A 19,415-nucleotide genomic window follows, 5' to 3' on the forward strand; every position below is an offset into this window, starting at 1 on the left:
TCACTTTAAGGACCTGAGAAACCCTTCCCCCATGCACACACACACACACACACTTTTTCCAATGCTTTCTGGATTGCTGATTCATTGAAGGCCCCAGTGGGGTTGGACTGAACGCTTGTTGACAGACGACCCCCCCAAGACTTGAGTGTCATTAATGTGTGCACCAAGTCACAGGAAGAGCGTGGCAGCGTGGTAAATCTATAATCCATCCACTCGCCATGCAGGTATTTGAAAGACATTGGAAGTGGCATTGTGAAGCAATGGAGTCAAACGTAATATTGACTGAGATCCCCGTTTTGCTGCTTAATACAGTTTTTTTTAAAGAAGCGAAGAAACTGATAAAAACGTGTGGTAAAAGAGTAAGGATTTGCCCTTTACCAAATGAACTGATCTGTCCAGGCAACATCAGACATCAGTGCTGACAGCTCTTCCACAAAGACAGAACAGCTAAACCAAGCACAGTATTATACCATCATTGTCTAAGGTGCTATCACATATGAACCATCTTGGTTCATTTGCAATCAACTACAAAACCCTGACAGAGATGACAGACTTTTTCCACTGGCGTTCACATAAAGACCTGTGATCGAGCGGTGGATTCCTCCATTTTGGAGCAGACAACTCAAAGAGAAAGTGACGACCATTTGAGTTTGACCCCCTCTGGATCTGAAATTGAGACTGAATTGATTTGAATAAAACAAAGCTTTGAACTTGGTCCGGGGGCTGAAGACAACACTAACTACATTTACGAGTGAAATGGGAAATGGAGCCGATGGAAAAAAGGGATGAATTGACCCTGCAGAGTAATCAGCAGAGAAAATGATAACGTATTTGAAATGATGAAACACAGATGCAATATACAATAGTGTATCCTCGACTAGTAAACAGGAATTTTATGGTCTACAGATGGATTGAACCAAATAGTCTGTAGAAGTCCCAGACTGGTATTCAAGGGACCACTCTCAGTTACTTAAGCCTTATTAACTGGCCTAACAAACAGTCTCAATATTCCTAATTCACAGTCTCAATAAAAATAGTCACTGTCTTATTATGCCTGGAGTGCAAGATCTCACTTATTGCTTACTTATCTTTATTTGTGTGTGTGTAACTGTGTTTGTGAGCAATGTATTATTTTCCAAAGAACTATAACATCAGCAGTAGGGTGATTTCAACTGATAATAAATCCCCGTTACCCCGGAGACACACAAACCTAATGCGTGATGATGGATAGCTAGGCTGTTGGTTAAGATATAAAAATGCATGTTTTTGAAAGAGAAAATACTGCACTGCAGTCTATGCCAGAAGCCAGGCCTCCCAATAAGTGTCAAAGTCAATTACCATGTGGCACAATCAAAGAAAGAGAGAGAGATAGAGATAAACAGAAAGAGAGAGAGTGAGTGTGAGAGAGAGAGAGAGACAGAGAGAGAGATTAAAAAAGGGGTAGGAAGGTATCTGCAGAGCCAAGGGAAGCATCCTCACTCCTGGGTAAATAGTGCGTGATTGCCCCTGGATGCCTGCTGTGGATGTCCATCATTCCTCTCAATGATCTAATTACAGCCGGTTCCACCTGGCTGCACCACACTGTCCACCTCTCCAGCCTGGAACATCCTTGACATACAACAACACGCACACCCAAATGAGAAGTTAAAGAGCAAGAGTTAATTGCAGTCTTCGTTCTTTTCTCTCTCTCTCTCTCTCTCTCTCTCTCTCTCTCTCTCTCTCTCTCTTCTCTCTCTCTCTCTCTCTCTCTCTCTCTTCTCTCTCTCTCTCTCTCTCTCTCTCTCTCTCTCTCTCTCTCTCTCTCTCTCTCTCTCTCTCTCTCTCTCTCTCTCTCTCTCTCTCTCTCTCTCTCTTCTCTCTCTCTCTCTCTCTCTCTCTCTCTCTCTCTCTCTCTCTCTCTCTCTCATTAAGGAATGTCTGCTATGTTTGGAGAGGTGTGTGAGCAGCATCTGATGAACTAATCCATGTGGACCGGGAAGCGAAATCTCAAGTTCATCGGAGGGTTACAAAGACATTTGGTCCGCTGTGCGTGTCTACAATAGCACTCGTCTCCACGGCAGCAATGAACAGGATCAATAAAGGGCATCTATTGATAAGGAAACGACCGTATATCCGGCCAAGAACACCCAAAACATATTTTAGGCTACTCTTATCAGTCTCAGACCCTCACTGTGATTGTCATAGTGATCTGTCTCCATGAAAACGTACACTGAACGAAACTAACACCTGGCACTCTATAACGACGGCTATTTTAGTCATTAATCTGTAAAACAATGTATTTGGTGCCGTCAGGGGAGAGCAGAACCAATAAACCACACACATCTAATCTGTGGCTGTCTTCCTTCATCTCACTTTCAGTTATTGTACTGTAAGGTGTGTTTGTTATGATTAGCGACATGAATCACTTGATACAGAACGGAAGTCTCAGTCTAGTTTAGCAAAATATTTAGGATGTTTAATCAAGTACTGCAACTGGAAAATGACCGCAGAAATCCATCACATTATGGAGTCTGGACAGATACGACTACCGCTAACCATGAGGACTTATTTTGAATTAAGTACTTTCTCAAAGCTTTCTTTGTTGCATCTACAAAGCTCCACAACGTGTTTGAGAGGCCCAGGGCTCAGACTCTAAATACAGGCTATTGGTTTCCCTGTCACATTCACCCTTCAAAACGATAAACAACTTATTTTGATCATTGACACGCATGAGCGAATGATCCAATTAAATGTGAGCAGTCAGATCATCCAGATCAAATAGGTGTATAAATACAATATCAACACACTCTTGCACTTTAGTCTAATCTCTCCGCTATTAATATTTTATAATAATCGCTTGTCAGCGGGCTAAAATCACCTGTCAGTTGTCACAACCTTTTATTCAACAGTTCAAATGACGTTGTGGTTCGCTGTGTGAGATGTTTACAGAGAGGTGCTATGGAGCAGGTAAGAGCCAGGATGCAAATACAAGGTGACAGCCTTTCAGCTTCAAGCACATCAGCAATCTATCAAGATCAAGGCTTGTCAATAAAAATAACAGCATTGACCGTGCGGGTCGCTCTCTGCTGACAGGGTTTCCCCTAAGCTGAGAGGACCGTGGACTGGACATACTGTACCAACTCACCAACGCAACGGAATCAAGCATTCACACCTTGTTAACACATTCATGAAAACGGAAACCATGACAACACCTGTCCAGCTCTGACAATCACTAGAAACAAACTGGCACAGAAAGAAACCAGGGAGAGTCACTATGACATTGAACCAGAATACAGGGAGCGCATTTCTGTTAGCTTGCAAAGTCTAAACGGGATGGTCTTCATTGAAATGCAGAATGGGACTCATATTCTGGGCACCAGACCTCAAGTCATCAGAATAATGCTGTCTTAGATTTGATTCAAACCCTCCTGTAGCCTTTGAAAGCTTTTCTTTATTACAGTAAAACCCTGTAAAGGGTAGTTATTACCATCGGAAGAAAGAGACAGAGCACCATGGTCATATATGTGATGCAAAATTGTACACGGAAGAATAAAATCGCTTGCAAGGCTGATGGCTCAATTCCTTTCAAGCTGCAAAACTAAAATCATGTTGTTTTTGTTATTGATTCCTCCAGACTGTTCCCCCCCCCGTTACCTCAGAGATCAGGGAAGCCAGGACACACAGAAGGCGCTGATGAAGGCTTGAGATTGTCTTTCATGTTGGCTTGAAATACTAGCGGCACTGTGGGAGGTGAGGCAACAGAATCAAGTAAGCGTTTTCCAGCCCCTGATCCTCGCCTCGTGAGATATAGCCATGTTAGACATTTATGACCGGGAACCTTCAATTGTTCATGCAGCGGCACAAGCCTCATTTCCAACCCCGGGAATCTGAGGACATCAGGAAAATACGTTTTTTAATCAGTTTACCTTTTTCTTTCCTCAACACTAAAATCAAGTCAGGTGTTCTGACACTGTATTCACGACACATTTAATCCCCGGCTATTTTGAGGTCAGATCTGTACATATAAGGTATTATAAAGCTGTCAGAACTGCAATTGTGGCTGTGTTACTGTTACCTGAGCAACAGTTAACACAATCGTGAAAAACTTTATGATTTCCCTGTACCCAGGCAACCAACTATGTACCAATGCACCTACCATCTAGTTAGCTAGTCAGGGGCCTGCAATCTGTCTTTCTGCTTTGGATTGTCAGAATATATTCCAGGAGTTGTCAAGGAGTGTATTGATTAAGGTGTTAAGTGTTTTCCCTGTTGTCTGTGGAGGAGACAGGCAGACCGCACACTGCGTGTCAACACTACTCTACTGTACTCAGTCAGAAACATTCATAGCTACATTTCCGTCTTCTGCTCAGTCTGTCCGTCTCTCTCTCACTCACTCTCTCTCCTTCCCTCTCTCCCCTGCCTTCTGCAGTGAAAGACCTCAACTCTACTGCCTACATTGTTGTTGTTTATTCTTCCCTCGAGTAGCTGAGAGGGAAAGAGAGAAAGAAAGAAAGAAAGAAAGAAAGAAGAAAGAAAGAAAGAAAGAAAGAGAGAGAGAGAGAGAGAGAGAGAGAGAGAGAGAGAGAGAGAGAGAGAGAGAGAGAGAGAGAGAGAGAGAGAGAGAGAGAGAGAGAGAGAGAGAGAGAGAGAGAGAGAGAGAGAGAGGAAAAGGCTGGTGGAGGTTGTGCATTTCGTTCAGTTAAACAGTTTCAGTGAAGCACTTGATTAGATCAGCTGGATGCTAATCTGGCCTCACGCTTTCTTCACAGGCAACACCATCAAACAATAATGACTCGATTGTCATCCATATATTCATTTAAAAAGCATGCAGAACAGACCTCTCTCCTGCCCATGTCCCTGGCCAGGACATGGGTGAGCACTTGGACTTGGCCCCCGGGCACAGCTAATGGGTTTTATGCTGAGGTAAATTTCTCCCTGAGTATGCGCATGTGTGTGTGTTCTGTTGCTCCCTGCACATGTGTGTATGTGTGTGTGTGTGTGTGTGTGTGTGTGTGAGAGAGTGATCCACTAATTGAGATTAATAAAAGGATCCTTATTCTTCTTCATCTGCCTTCTTGGTGTCACAAGAGTGTTTGGCAGGAGGGGCTCTGTTGTGGGTTGGCGGGGAAATAATGTGAGAGGATGGCACACTGTTGACAGAGAGCCAGTTTCAGAGGACAACCGTTATCTACAGTAATTGCTCTGATGTGGATGGTGTAATGTCCTCACTTGATTAAGAGCAGGTGCAGATCAGGGAGAAGTGTGCTGGGAAACGACGACTTAAAAATGAGAAGCAGGAATTGTAGGTTCGTACACACAGATGCATTTCAATTCAATCGACCGTGTCCTGAAACGTGTGTGGAAATGCAATCCCTTTCCTTGTGGGCCATATGCTTGTCTCGTGGATAGTAAACCAAATTGATTAGGGTTCTTTAGTTTTCTGGTGTGTGTTTTGCGAATGCGTTGGCAAGTGTCATTGACAATGTCGGATGGGAAAAGGAAAAAAAAATATATATAACAAACAAAAAAACTTTGTGTGGTCAATAGTGTCCAGTGCAGCACTTTACAACAAAGACCTACACATGCGCTATGACCAAAAACCTGGTCATGGTCAGATCTGTACTAAAAGACAGAGGGTGATTTCTATATTTAACCAACAGTGACCTTGGAACAACAGTTAGCGGTCTCATCAGTTTTTCTAGCCAACCTGCGCCTGTAACCTCTATGCTATTGATACGCTCTGTGCTGCTCTACGCTACTGTACACCCAAGTGTGCGCCTCTCCACTCCTCTCTCTGGCACCCAGCGTCTGGCAGGATGCCTGGTGCCACACTATCTGACCAACACTGAAAGGCCCAGGTACTGTAACGCTGATGGTGGGATTCCTAGGCTGTCTGCTAACCCTGGGAGTTATTTCTGCTCCTATCAAACATACAATACCAGGACAGCAGGGAGGGACTGAGGACAATGGGAATGAGGGGGATATATACATACTGTATATATAGAGATAGAGGAATGAGAGATGGAGGCAGAGAGAGAGAGAGGGAGAGAGAGAGAGAGAGAGAGAGAGAGAGAGGAATGAGAGATGGAGGCAGAGAGAGAGAGAGGGAGAGAGAGAGAGAGAGAGAGAGAGAGAGAATGAGAGATGGAGGCAGAGAGAGAGAGAGAGAGAGAGAGAGAGAGAGAGAGAGAGGAATGAGAGATGGAGGCAGAGAGAGAGAGAGAGAGAGAGAGAGAGAGAGAGAGAGAGAGAGAGAGAGAGAGAGAGAGAGAGAGAGAGAGAGAGAGAGAGAGAGAGAGAGAGGAATGAGAGATGGAGGCAGAGAGAAGCAGAGGGAGAAATAAGTAGGTGAAGAGTCAGACACAGACGATAATGATCCTTCTCTTTCTTAACCCAGTGCCTTCACTCAAGGTTCCAGAGGGGGGGGGGGGGGGGGGGGATCTATAGGAGAAGACTTCAGATGATGTGACTCTACCTCTCCTGGGAAAACACTATTCCAGGAATAGTATAAGTCCTTACTTTTTAAATGACACTTTCTAAATGTGCGCATTATGGGACTTGTACATTATACCCACAGGGAAAGGAGTTATTATTGAATCTTTAAAAGACTTCAACTGAATCTCTCATGAATATGCAGGTTGCTCAGCAGTACTGTAATGCAAGCTAACTTTTAGAAGTGAGGTGTTAAAAAGAGACAGTAATCCCTTTTAATAAAATCCTTGACTGCTGCAAATAGATTTAATATAGACTTTCTTACATTTCAGCTAGGATTAAGGGTTTATATCTCACATTTAATCTATAAGTAACATTATAATCTACAATTAGTGTGAGGTAGAGGGAGAAAAAAATCTAGATTAATTAAGGAATACCATGAGAATAGTAATCCCAAGCAGAATATTTCTCCTCAAATGCGAAAGGGCAAAACCAACGAAGGATCATTAATTGCCTTGTTGGGTGGGATTCCTGGCTCCTGTATGTCACAGAGGAAATGACCATTGGTGTTATTGCACCACACAAATCACGCCTGTGTCGGGTTGGCTGAGTTGATGGACACGAGGCAACGGAGCCTGAACGCTGAGAAATGAACAAGAAAACAGTCTGTAATGTAAGGCCTCATTAAAATCCTATTGGTCCACTTGGCCGGATACTCTATAAGAATGTAGCCCCCGTCTACGCCCTCCCTCTTCCTCACCCTAACAGGCCCAACCCTGGTAACAAGGATGCGTAAATAATGGGTATTTTGCCTTGAAGGCATTACTAGAGAGCAAAGACATTACAGGTCTTCCAGCAGGAATATTACAAAATATTTCATTATATTTATTTTTAATTTAGTATACATTTCTATTTACGTGATACAATATTTAGAAAATGTATGAAAAAAACAACACTTTTTCCATGTGTCAAGTTAATAAAACATGATTAGGCTACCAGTAACAGATGGGACCACAGAACTGTGTGGAATACTAACGAAAACCATTTTACACAAGACCTACTTCTCTGTGGTTGATAGTCTGTAAAATGGAACCCAAACCAAACACCCGAAAACTCGATTCCACCTTCAGCTGTTTCGACCACGATGGAGCCTAGAGCGACCGGTGAAGAAATAAAATGGATTTTTGAAATTGAGTTTCGTCCCCTGTTTGCCAAGCGGCAGCAAGGCAAGGGTTAAATCTGAAAAGAAGGTAACTTCACTCTGCTCTCTGTTTATTTTCCCTGACACACTGGCAAATTAGCAAGGTTCCATATCGCCTCCTCACACAGACTTGATTTCGTTATAAATGAAAAATGAAAATAGGAATTTGTACCGCGGCTAGCTTGTTTATTTCTCCTCCAGGCAACGATGTAGTGAAACTCACACCCATGCCTGGTTCCTTATCAGTACAGTAACTGAGAGATAGGCCACATGTCCACTTCCTTATAAAGCACGAGGCTTCGCTACAGCTGCTCTGCCCAGCCCTATTACTTTCCCCAGCACACGGGTTGAGAGCAATCAGTAATTCCTGTAAATGAGCGAGGCCTGGTGTTCTGGGTTTTAACAATATAACTAGACCCACAGCAGAATGAGCTGACCTCATGAGCTCCGGAGCTTGACTCAGCTCTCTCCTCCATGACAGGCAGAGACGGCTGCCCTCATGAACCACGCAGTCACATTGGAGAGGTCGAGGAGGTTGCACTCATGCGTGGATTACAGGTAATGGAAAAAGGTGGTATCTTGAGGGAAAACGAGATAACTCTGGACAAATATGAAACCACCGGAAATAAAATGGAGAATCAAACTTGGATGGAACACGGTCGGTGTGCAGGACAACCGCGCTAAGAAATTAAGCAGAACCGATTAATTCATGTGTCATTCCCCTGATGGTCAGGCCAATCTAATTATCTGTAATGATTAGACATTACTTTCATTGATTGAGGGATTAGAAGACAAAGGATCAAAGAGGAGAAAAGCTTGACTGGGAAAAGATAATTGAGAACATAAAGTTTATTAGGGCTAAGTTGATGTGAGGGAAAGGCTATAACACAATCAATAGTCTTCAGCAAGACAAAAAGATCCCTCTTCTAAATAGCTGAATTTTTAAAACTCAGGCCAGCCACACAAATGGTATCGACGCACGCACAGTGACTATGTCCCAGTTAGAAAGCCAGAGACATCTGTTGAAACATCTAGCCTCTTCATGATGGATTAGAAGACCTTCCAAATCCTACATAGAGTAAATGCCTTCGATGGCTGGGTTCTAAGATGCTGCTCAACCCACGAGTTATCAGTAATACCATTCATATTGCTCTAGCAACAGGGACTTCCGCCAAAAAGGTCATGCTTTGAAGAAATCATTACCGTTTTTGAATGACAGGAGCAATTATGGAAATGTTTGCCCCTTTAGTGTCAAACTGGAGTCTTGGGACCCAGGCAGGTGAATTTATATTCTTGCCCTATGTCCCTAGGTGGGTGGTGGGCGGTGGGGAGGCGAGGGGAACTGATGCTAGCACCCTGAAGACAGTGCTGCCATTTAGCCACCTTCCCCTGTCACTCAAGGACTGTGCCAGTATGCCATGCCCAGACCGCCTGCACTGTATACTACCGGCATCAGAGGCAGAGAACTGACATATGAGCTGTATTCACACAGATCGAGCTACAACCTGTGGTGAGGAAGATCCTCAGGCTACTAGTCCATAGCTCTGTCCATCTAGGTATCACCTGGACAGTCACATCGTATTGACTTTAAATGGATAGTTATGTATTTATTCCCACATTGTCAGAAAGTACATGACAAAAGACGTGTGAGACTCTGATCTCTTACTAATACCCAATAACAACAGGAGGATGGTTAGTACAAAGTCAAAGTAAGTCAAGTGAATAACTCAATACTGTAATGGCTACTTTCACTGAGGATTGTAAAACACATCGCTTGACAACAACCTCTGCCTACCCTCCTCCCTGTTCACTTGAGCTCCCAGCATGCTTGCTGCGTAAGGGTGTAAATATCTTAGTCTCACCCAGCACGAGGGGAGCGCTAAATCATGATCCCCATTATCCCAGAGTTTGCAGCAGAGCATAAGGGAGATGATGACTCTGTTAAAAGGGCATTGCTCTGTGAAATGACCAGCCCACAGGTCACCATGGATTCAGACACCCCTGATACAGGAGGTTAATTGAAAATGCAGCAAGAGTATGAGTTGGCCAGCCCAGGTTCACTAATCAATACTTGCACAACTCTGATGCCCTGTCCTGGAAGGCAGCAGTGAAATGAGAAAGCACGATATTCCTTCTGCCCACTTGTAAGGAAATGATTTTGGCCGCAGCTGGGGCAAGGAAGATACTGATGAGGAGATTGACATTTACTAGGACCATGTGTGAGGAACATGTCACTGCTCAGAAACACACATACTGAAAGTTGCACGCACAGCTGCTACATAGTGTGAAATGTATAGATTTATGACAGACATATCCATTTACTGATAATAAAGTCAGACATTTTTTTTTATTATAAGGGACTAACATAACATATTACATATAACAGGTACAAGAGTCTGGTGAATTTGTCCATCCCAAAAGCATTGCTGGTTCTGGCACAGATTAGCATAGCCTGTAAAGAATTGCTGAGATCACTGAAACAGGCTATACTAATTAAAGCCAGAATCATCAATTCAAATCTTCAGACCTGGCCCCTGAAATGGAAGATCCACTTGATCTGAGACACTGCAAAGTCAAACACGTAGCATCAGTTAGCATCAGAGGGTGGTTGGATGGCAACAGATGATTTAGCGAAACAGAAAACGAGGACAAATGATGATACTACTCCTCCGGCTAGGTTGTTATACAGGAACAGAAACATAAGGAAATAAACATGTCTTTCAGTACAGTAAAGCAGCAGTTGACTGTGCACCCCCTGCCCCTTCATGTTCTATCAGCGAGCTACATCACAAACTATGGATCACGCCTGTTGTTGGCCTTTGTCTTTCTGACACCCCTTACATAATAGATGGCAAGGGTTGGCAAGGGTTAGCAGGGGTGTGTATGGGGAAGTCAACAAAGAAAGAGAGGAAAATATCGAGGGAAAGATAGAATGAAGGCAATTCTCTTAAGGTTTGGCACTGTGCCTGCTATATTTCAGATCAGACAACAGACTAATGCAAAGTGAAAGTGATCCAATATTCCTGTACTTACTGTATTGTTCTACAATAAACAGAAATAATGAGTATTAAAATCAACAATATTAACTGTACATTAGTGAGTGTGTTTTTTATAGTGAGTGTGTTTTATTTGACCAGGCATGTTCCCTTCCTTGTTGTCTGACCCAGCAGTCATTACATTTTGTTATGAGTCCAATGTCATAATCTGGACGTAAGGAATTCACCTCACAGTCATGTTGATAAAGCTCTGAGCTTTGACGGAGAGAAATGTTTCAAAGGGGGTTTTGAGTAAACCAATCCTCACAAGTAGGACAGAGGCCAACAGGAATGTGACAGGCATGTAGGCATTTCAAGTCTGTTCCTCAAAGAATGATCCAGGAGTATATACAGTGTGTGTGTATTGTGCATGTGTGTGTGTGTGTGTGTGTGTGTGTGTGTGCGTGCGTGGTGCATGAGGGCTCTTCAGAAATGGTCTCATTTATGTTATCTTGTGTTCTCCTCTGAGAAAGACGTGACCTCCTGTAGCCTGATGCTGTGTGAGTCTACATAAAAGCTTAGAGGCATCTTCCAGCCTACCGTCTCATTTTCTTCAAAGTAAAAATTGCTGCCTTCATCCTGTCTACTGGTGACATGTCCCGTGCACCCAATTTTCAGCGTGTGATACCGTAGAAACCTGTGTTGAGATTGTTTTCATGAACTTCTCCTGATCCTCTTGTAATAACCTTACAAATGTCGTTCTTAATGCAGTTTTGAATTGTTCTCAGGGATGCATAATGCATGTGCCATGCATACTAGATCCCACTGCACAGCTGTAATCCTTAATCATGCACTAAAGCGCACACAAGCGCAAACATACACACAAACACACACACGTACATGTACTGACACAAAGCCAACAATGACATGGGATTTGAAGATCTACCGACAAGCACAAGGGAAAGAAAACAAGTAAATATATTGTATTTAGTCAGTTGGGGACAAAAATGTAAGTATACAGTTTCCTCATGTAGTTATTATATCCTTTCCAAGACAAGTGTAAACTTAGGTCCTGGGATCTGTGTGGGAGTTTTGAAACGAATACTGAATTAATCATTTTTGTACCCCCATGAATTTGTATGATTTTATTGTTTTATTGATTTTATAGTTATTGTAAAGAGATGAAGTACTGACATGTTTTAGGAATTCTAGCTTCATGTGTATTGTGTGAATACAAGACTGCATTATCAGAGCATGAAAGCCCCTCAAACATGTTTTCTAAGACTAAGCAAGAAACTGTGCTTGCACATTGTTTGACTGTTCATGGGATAATCTGACTTCAAACAGGGAAACAATACAGAGGACATAATGTAAAAACACTGATTACTATTCAGCGAATGGTTTGAGACTGTAAAGTTTGAGTCTGTATTGAAATTCTAGGGAAATGTTCTTGCTGAGGAGTTGCTGGAGACATCTGAATATTTCAGTCATGAAGAGAGGCCACTCTACAATGCCATTCCCACTGAAGCGTCCCTCGCCCCTGCCACTGCTGACTGGTTCAAGAGGTTTATGAATTTAAAAGAACCGCAGGAAAAGAAAGTCCATTACCGTAGAGAAGTTGCAGACAGATAAGTTAGGACTCTTTAACGCAGCTAGAATGGAACTGTGCGTTCTTGCAGAGACATCATAAGAAAAAATATATATTTTCGGACAGGGTCCCTCAGACAGAACACAGAAAGCAAAACGCTGTAGAAAGTTCACATTTCAGAAGTCTGGACAGGCTGAAATGACTGATGTGAAATGTATTTCCTGTCCTGTAATTTATTGAAGTGAATAAGGCTCACAGTATGTGAATACTAAACGTATTTTCATAATCAGGCCCATTTGTTACGGCCCCGCCGTTTTGTGTGTCGTTTTCCCATGGTCCTTTGTCTCCTGCTCTCTGGTGCGCTGGTCTGTCAGGGTGTGTGTCCTGTTTCATCATTCATCTGGCTACCAGTCATGGAAGTGACGGCTTGTACATAACATTGGAGTGGAGAACTAGAGAGATAAGCTCCTCTAGAATTCTAGACAGAACACTCAACGCAGCTCTATCAACATATAGTAAACATCTGCAGTCGCTATAGGTTACGCCCGTCCCAATCCTGTCAGATCTCCTGTGTTACGACCTCTTTTTCCCCTGCAACACAACACAGCATTACGTCTCACCATTTTGTCTGGTCGACGGGGGGACCAGAGGTGTTTACAACCAGGTAATTAACCCTTGTGCTGCCTTCGGGTCACATGACCCAAAGGTTCATAACGAACCATCGTTGTGTTTACCCAATTTTACCTAATGCAAAAACAAATAAAAATAATTTTCTTTTAACCTTTGCAATGTGGGGGGTCTGAGACAGCCCAACGGTTAAAAGAAAATGCTTCACTTTGTTTTTGTATGCGGTTGAAGTTGTCGCAATACGACGGTGGGTCACAATGACTGATGGGTCAGAATGACCCGAAGATAACACAAGGGGTTAAAGAGTCGTCACAGGCACTCACCGCCCTGTCAGTATCTGGTCATGTGACTCAGGTTCTTATCCTCCTCCTCACCTTTCATCTCTACACCTCCGTTGTCAAACTTAGGTTGGAGGTGCTAATTAATGGACTAATTGTCTAGAGAAAGAGAGTCTCCTACGGATTTCCTTATAAAAGGACAGACTGGGCTGTGAATGTAACTATAGAGGTAGAGCTGATACAATGGGAGGAATGCACTATATGATAGAGCTGTCACTACAGTCACTTTACATTACAAATATTGCAGTGCGGTGTGTGCGGTAAAAGTAAGCTCGACTTGTGTTTTATAAGAACCCAAATCATAAATGCAAACTTAAGATAAATATAATAACACAGAGCCAGATCACAGGCCTTGGTCCGGATAAGCCAACAGAATTTCAGAGATAGCAAAAAAGATTCAAAGCTCATCACTTTCAGCTACTTCAAAAGCTCACAAATCATCGAAAACAGTTGGACCTTAGAACACCCAAAAAGCGGAAACAATTTTTCTTCTCTGACAAGAGATTTTAGTCTATCCCAATAAACTTGGGGCTGACGTAACTGTGAATCAAAAACAAAAATCTATTTACAGTGTAAAAGAGCCTTGCTCTTGATAGACTAAGCAAACTTTGGAATTGTTTTGTTTTTGCCTCAAACCACAGTATTTTTAAAATGACTTTGTTCCGAGGTAGGACGTTGGTCTATCAATCATTATGTCAATCTTGTTTATGAGAAGAACGTTGCCTCCAATAGTGAAACTAGCTCAGGACCCCTCCAGCAAAAATCGAATCCTAACTATGAAACAGAACACATTACACACTAACATATAATGATTCTTTGAGGACTATTCATTTATTTAGACGAGCACAGACTATGATGCTCAGACAGAGCCACTGATAATGAATGTGTGAAGGGTGTCACTTCTCAGGCCGACGTAATTAACAATCAAGGGCCTGAATTTGATTCAAGTCAAGGTTGATTAACAAATGAATGAATTTGTCACGAGTGGTAAGAGTGTTATTAAGGCACGGTCTGAGGAGGTTTAATCACCTGGAATAAGAGACAATTTCTACAAATCATAGAAGACCCAAATGCTTTGCTAAACTGCAGCAAGGCACGCATTAATCCAATAATGGCTATAATCTATCTGAAGAAGATAGTTCTATATAAAACACAGTCAGATGGATGTTGTGGTGGAGAGTCGAAATGGGCATTGAACCCTTGGAATTGAATGTAAACATCATGAACCATGTCAGCCACTCAATACATGGGATTTCCCACGTGCTGAGTAACAACATCCATAGAGGACTATCCACTCTTCATCATGTCAATCGATCAAATGCCCACACACACACACACAGTTATCGACAGTGAGAGGAAAAAGAAATACTCATTAGTTCATTTAATCACCAATCAAAATACTCTTATTTATACTGTGCGTGTACTTATTCAGTTACAACACTGTTGAATGCTGCATCCTTTAATAAAGATGGGCTCTAAATTAAGAAATATCTTTTTTTCTAGGTGTCTGATCATTACCGTTTAAGGAAAATGGTGTTCAGAGGGAATTGGGTTGATGCCTGGCCGCCAATAACAGACACTAAAGCATTCATCATGTCAGGCTGTGTTCACAGTCTGAGGCCCACTAAATATGCAGTTTTCTGTACTTACTCACCAAATGTTTGGGGGAGGAGAAGAGTCTGGAAGTCACCTTTCCGTGGAGGGCCTTTCAGTGTCCACTGGTGTGTGTCATTCCTTCTCTGACTGGTTCATGGTGTCTGAGAGAGAGAGAGAGAGAGAGAGAGAGAGAGAGAGAGAGAGAGACAAAGAGAGAGAGAGAGAGAGAGAGAGAGAGAGACAAAGAGAGAGAGAGACAGAGAGAGAGAGAGAGAGAGAGAGAGAGAGAGAGAGAGAGAGAGAGAGAGAGAGAGAGAGAGAGAGAGAGAGAGAGAGAGAGAGAGAGAAAGAGATAAATAAAAAAGAGAGAGAGATGGAGAGAGAGAGAGAGAGAGAGAGAGAGAGAGAGAGAGAGAGAGATTTATGTACATTATTCATACTATAGCCATGGTTTAAAGTTAGCCTGATGGCAGCAGGCCTAAGCGAAACAATTGTTTCCACATCCACTCTCGTTAACATAGACCAAACTTTACACCGTCCAATAGATCATCATGCCAAACAGCTCCCGGGGGAACTTGGAACAAATGATTTCCCATTTCTCCCAGATAATATTTATAAACATCGGTGAGCTCTCCCTCCATAGCCTTTATCAAGCTCACCTCAAACAGCTACCCTTTCTCCACTGGATAACAGCTGTGGAACGGAAGAAGCGCATTTTCTCTTCCCATCCCTGTGAGTGTGTTCATGCCTTATATAGACCTACTGTGTTGCCTGCCCCACATAGCTGAGTCTGGTCAGGCAGAGGAACAAGACTTTATGAAAGCTCATTAAAGAAGTCTTCATGCTGAAGAGAGAAGGAAAAAAACATGAACCTGCTATCAACCCATAAAATATAATCATCATTCGTGGAACCATTCCCAGACTGAAATACCTTTATTAAAGCGAAGGCTCCGCTGGGCGGTGGTATCCTGATGAGAGTAGCCTGATAACGACAAGGTGGGCGAGGTCTTATTAGACCTGCCACAGAAAAAGGTGGGAAGCTCTGATAGCTTCCTGCTATTCAAGTACCAACGAGTGTGCACACCAGGCATGGCTGCTTCTTCATGAGTTATTACCAATGACAGATATGGAGGAACAATCTTAAAAATGTCCTTTTTTATTAATTTATTTTTCTTCGTCTTTTTGGGGGCTTTTTAAGGGGTACATTATCTACATGCAATAATTCAACGTATGTATTCTTGGTACATCTTAAGTAATCTTCTAATGATCCATGAATTAAGCCTTAACTAATTAGATAAAATAGCAATCATGTTCTCCACGCAAACGCTTGTGAGATGAGCACAATTAGAAAAATGTTACTTTTAATAGTAAAAACTAAAACAAATGTGACTCCAGACATGCATAAAGAATGAAAGGCGGGGCTTTAGAACCTATATATCATGAACATTCTCTTACAAGGTCACACACATCACACCACACCCCTCAGGGGAGGGTTAGGTGAAGGTCGATCATGTTTATCAGTCACATCGTGAGGACATTTTCAATTCCTTTCCCTTCATTGATCCAAAAGGAAATAATCTAAGCAGAAGTCACTCTTGTTCATGTTCACTAGAGAGACACGACACAATACAATGCTGACGCTGTAGGATTATTTAGCATACATTACACTCTAAACAGGGCCCAAAAATACAGGCCGACCCGATGCTAATGTCTGCCTAGTGTAGATGTGAGTTCTCAGGTTGACAAGTGGAGGACTAACAGGACACAACCTTGGTTTGAGGAAGTCTCGACAGCCCCATCTACCTGATAGCTGCACCTGAGTCGAATGCACAAGTCGGAAGTGTGTGTTCTTGTCCGTGTGTATATGTGTGTCTCTACGCGAGTGTGTGTGTATATGCGTGTGTCTGAGTGTGTACGAATGCCTATCTTATCTCAGTAATGTTAAGCGACCAACACAGTTCTGGCCAGGCGTATTTACACTGTGTGATACAACGTTGATATTACATTAAACACTGTTTATCCTTGTCCCAGTATACGGGAGACCAAGACTGTACAGAATCCTGGAGGAAGAAACTCCCTTTGATGAATGTAATGTGGCTTTAGGAGCCAATGTTTAGAGAGATGGGAGTTTCACAGGAGCCCAGGACATCAGTAGAGTACTTCAGCCATGAGCAGAAGGGACTGTGATCTCACATAAGCCTCCAGGCCAAACGAATCACCTCGTCTCAGATACCTCATGCCACCTACAAAGACCTCCACCAACGGTGGACATCAGGACCTGAAGTCGAATAGATCTGCTGGTGAGTGTTTTATAAACACCTGGCTATGATGATGAGATTCTGCAGTAGAGTGTGTTTCCCTCTTGGTGGCTCGTAGGAAAGCCACCAAAGGCTGAGGTCGTACCACAGAGACATTTACATTACATTTACATTTTAGTCTTTTAGCAGACGCTCTTATCCAGAGCGACTTACAGTAAGTACAGGGACATTCCCCCCGAGGCAAGTAGGGTGAAGTGCCTTGCCCAAGGACACAACGTCATTTGGCACGGCCGGGAATCGAACTGGCAACCTTCGGATTACTAGCCCGATTCCATAACCGCTCAGCCACCTGACTCCCTTGACCTGGGTTTGTTTCCAGCCTAGGCTCCTTGCTGCACGTCTTCCCCTCTCTCTCTCCCCTTCCTATCCTGTCTATCTGGAAATGTACTATACAATAACGAATGGAAAAAAATAAAAAAAATAAGAAAAGGTTTCCCTCGTAGCTGTGTTTCTCTGCAGAAGAATGTTTAGGGAGGTCTGTGTGTGTGTGTGTGTGTGTTTGAGAGAGAGGCAGAGAGGGAGAGAGGGTGTTTAACCTTGGTTTGTTTTAGGAACCAGAAGTCATCTTCACAGTTAGGACATACAGAGAGACAGACTGCGTGAGCGCTGGATAGACTCCATCTGGAAGCTCGGATAAGATATAACTACTTAACATTCGCAAGACACATAAATACGCATGCTTAATGGGAGAAGACGCTGGCTGAATCATATTAACGTTGCGTCTGACGCAGAGTAGGACTGTTAATAGTGAGCTTGTCCTCTAATGATACTACAGTCATGCCTTTCCCATTTATTAAAAAAAAGTCAGCTATCTTCATCAGTTGCTTGTGGTGCCAATTGTCTAATACATGAATCATGTTGAGGAAGGATATATTACTGAACACTAATTGAGCACTCCTGTATCTAAGTACATAGGATGCAACTACTTGACATGAGTTTACTCATTCTTTGTGAAAGCAACACAAACTTTGACCGGCATACTATTTCACAGCACAGAGACAAGCTCCTTCCTGAATGCGATGCGACTGAAGCAGAGGGCATCTGATGTGAGAAGGACGCAGGATCGTGACAGTCGATCAGCCTTTCCTTTCCCAGCTCTCACCTGGAACAGCTCGGTTCAGAGTGTCAACCTTCTCTCCTGCAAACCATCTGAAAATGGGGTTCTCCTGTCGGAAGATGAGACCAACCGACAGACAGGAGGTCAGGGATGTAGACAGCTTGAAACAAGCGGGAAAAAATCCAGAAAAGTTCTTTCCGGGACAAGACTGAAAACAAGGTCATGTCCGAAATGCTATAGCAGCATGGAAAGGTGAAATAAGACTAATAATATCATCTTGTCACGGCCAAGACCCCCCAAGAGTTGGAGTCTTGAAATTGTTTTAATCTCAGTTACATCCTTGATTAAATGGTTATCATGCAAATACTCCTCTGAAGTCCTCATAGTTCACTTCATATCAAGCTTTGAAGAGATGAATAAACTTCCCCAGAACAAGAATCAGTCCTTTCTTCCAAGCAGATATCTAAGTCATCTGTTCAATCGTCTCTTTCTAATAGGATCCTCAAAGCAGCACTTCCTAAATTCTTGTTTATGTAATTCATCAAGGGACTGGCTCAATTTGGGCACTGCATACTGAGTGAATTGTCACATTGCACAGGCACAAAAGGTGGCTCAGGATTAACACTTGATTTGTCTGGCTACCGATCCTAACCATCATCCTATGTAAAAAGAATTGGACCCAGTCCCCTTTGGCCACCCGATGGCGTGATTGGGATATCTGAATAAACAGTCTAGAGTAAGGGTTGGACTCATCCAAGGGCAGAGCTGTTCAGGGAGGAGAGAGAGAGAGAGAGAGAGAGAGAGAGAGAGAGAGAGAGAGAGAGAGAGAGAGAGAGAGAGAGAGAGAGAGAGAGAGAGAGACATGCTTCTTTCTTCCATGTTTGTTTAAAGGCTGTATCCCTGAGGAGAGTCAAACTAAAACACTGTCTCCACTGTCACAGTCACTTTAAGGACTGATTTAAACCTGAGAGAAAAAAGGCCCATCCCTAGGGAGTAGAGAGGAAGCATGGAGGCAGGAACCAGTGTAGGTAGAGGCAGTACACATGGTAGGTAGAGGCAGTGTGGAGGCAGGAACCAGTGTAGGTAGAGGCAGTACACAGGGTAGGTAGAGGCAGTGTGGAGGCAGGAACCAGTGTAGGTAGAGGCAGTACACAGGGTAGGTAGAGGCAGTGTGGAGGCAGGAACCAGTGTAGGTAGAGGCAGTACACAGGGTAGGTAGAGGCAGTGTGGAGGCAGGAAACAGTGTAGGTAGAGGCAATATGCAGGGTAGATATAGGCAGTGTGGAGGCAGTACACAGGGTAGG

At 43.1% G+C, this 19,415-nt stretch overlaps 1 protein-coding gene across 2 annotated transcripts in view; it reads right to left on the reverse strand.

The window, feature by feature from the left end:
• Positions 1-15,724, reverse strand: part of chrm3a (cholinergic receptor, muscarinic 3a) — a 33,185-nt gene extending 17,461 nt beyond the window's left edge. The window contains exons 1-3 of one of the 2 annotated variants that reach the window (XM_062464284.1): positions 15,668-15,724; positions 15,500-15,580; positions 14,795-14,897 (exon numbers count right to left, since the gene is read on the reverse strand). The gene's annotated coding sequence lies outside the window, so the exon portion shown is untranslated. Of the gene's footprint in view, positions 1-3,633; positions 3,703-14,794; positions 14,898-15,499; positions 15,581-15,667 lie in introns of those variants that run through there. The other variant, XM_062464285.1, reaches the window with a different exon arrangement.
• Between the last annotated feature and the right edge of the window lie 3,691 nt (positions 15,725-19,415).

The sequence above is a fragment of the Osmerus eperlanus genome, chromosome 6 (genome assembly GCF_963692335.1).
Source record: "Osmerus eperlanus chromosome 6, fOsmEpe2.1, whole genome shotgun sequence".
Classification (NCBI taxonomy): Eukaryota; Metazoa; Chordata; class Actinopteri; order Osmeriformes; family Osmeridae; genus Osmerus; species Osmerus eperlanus.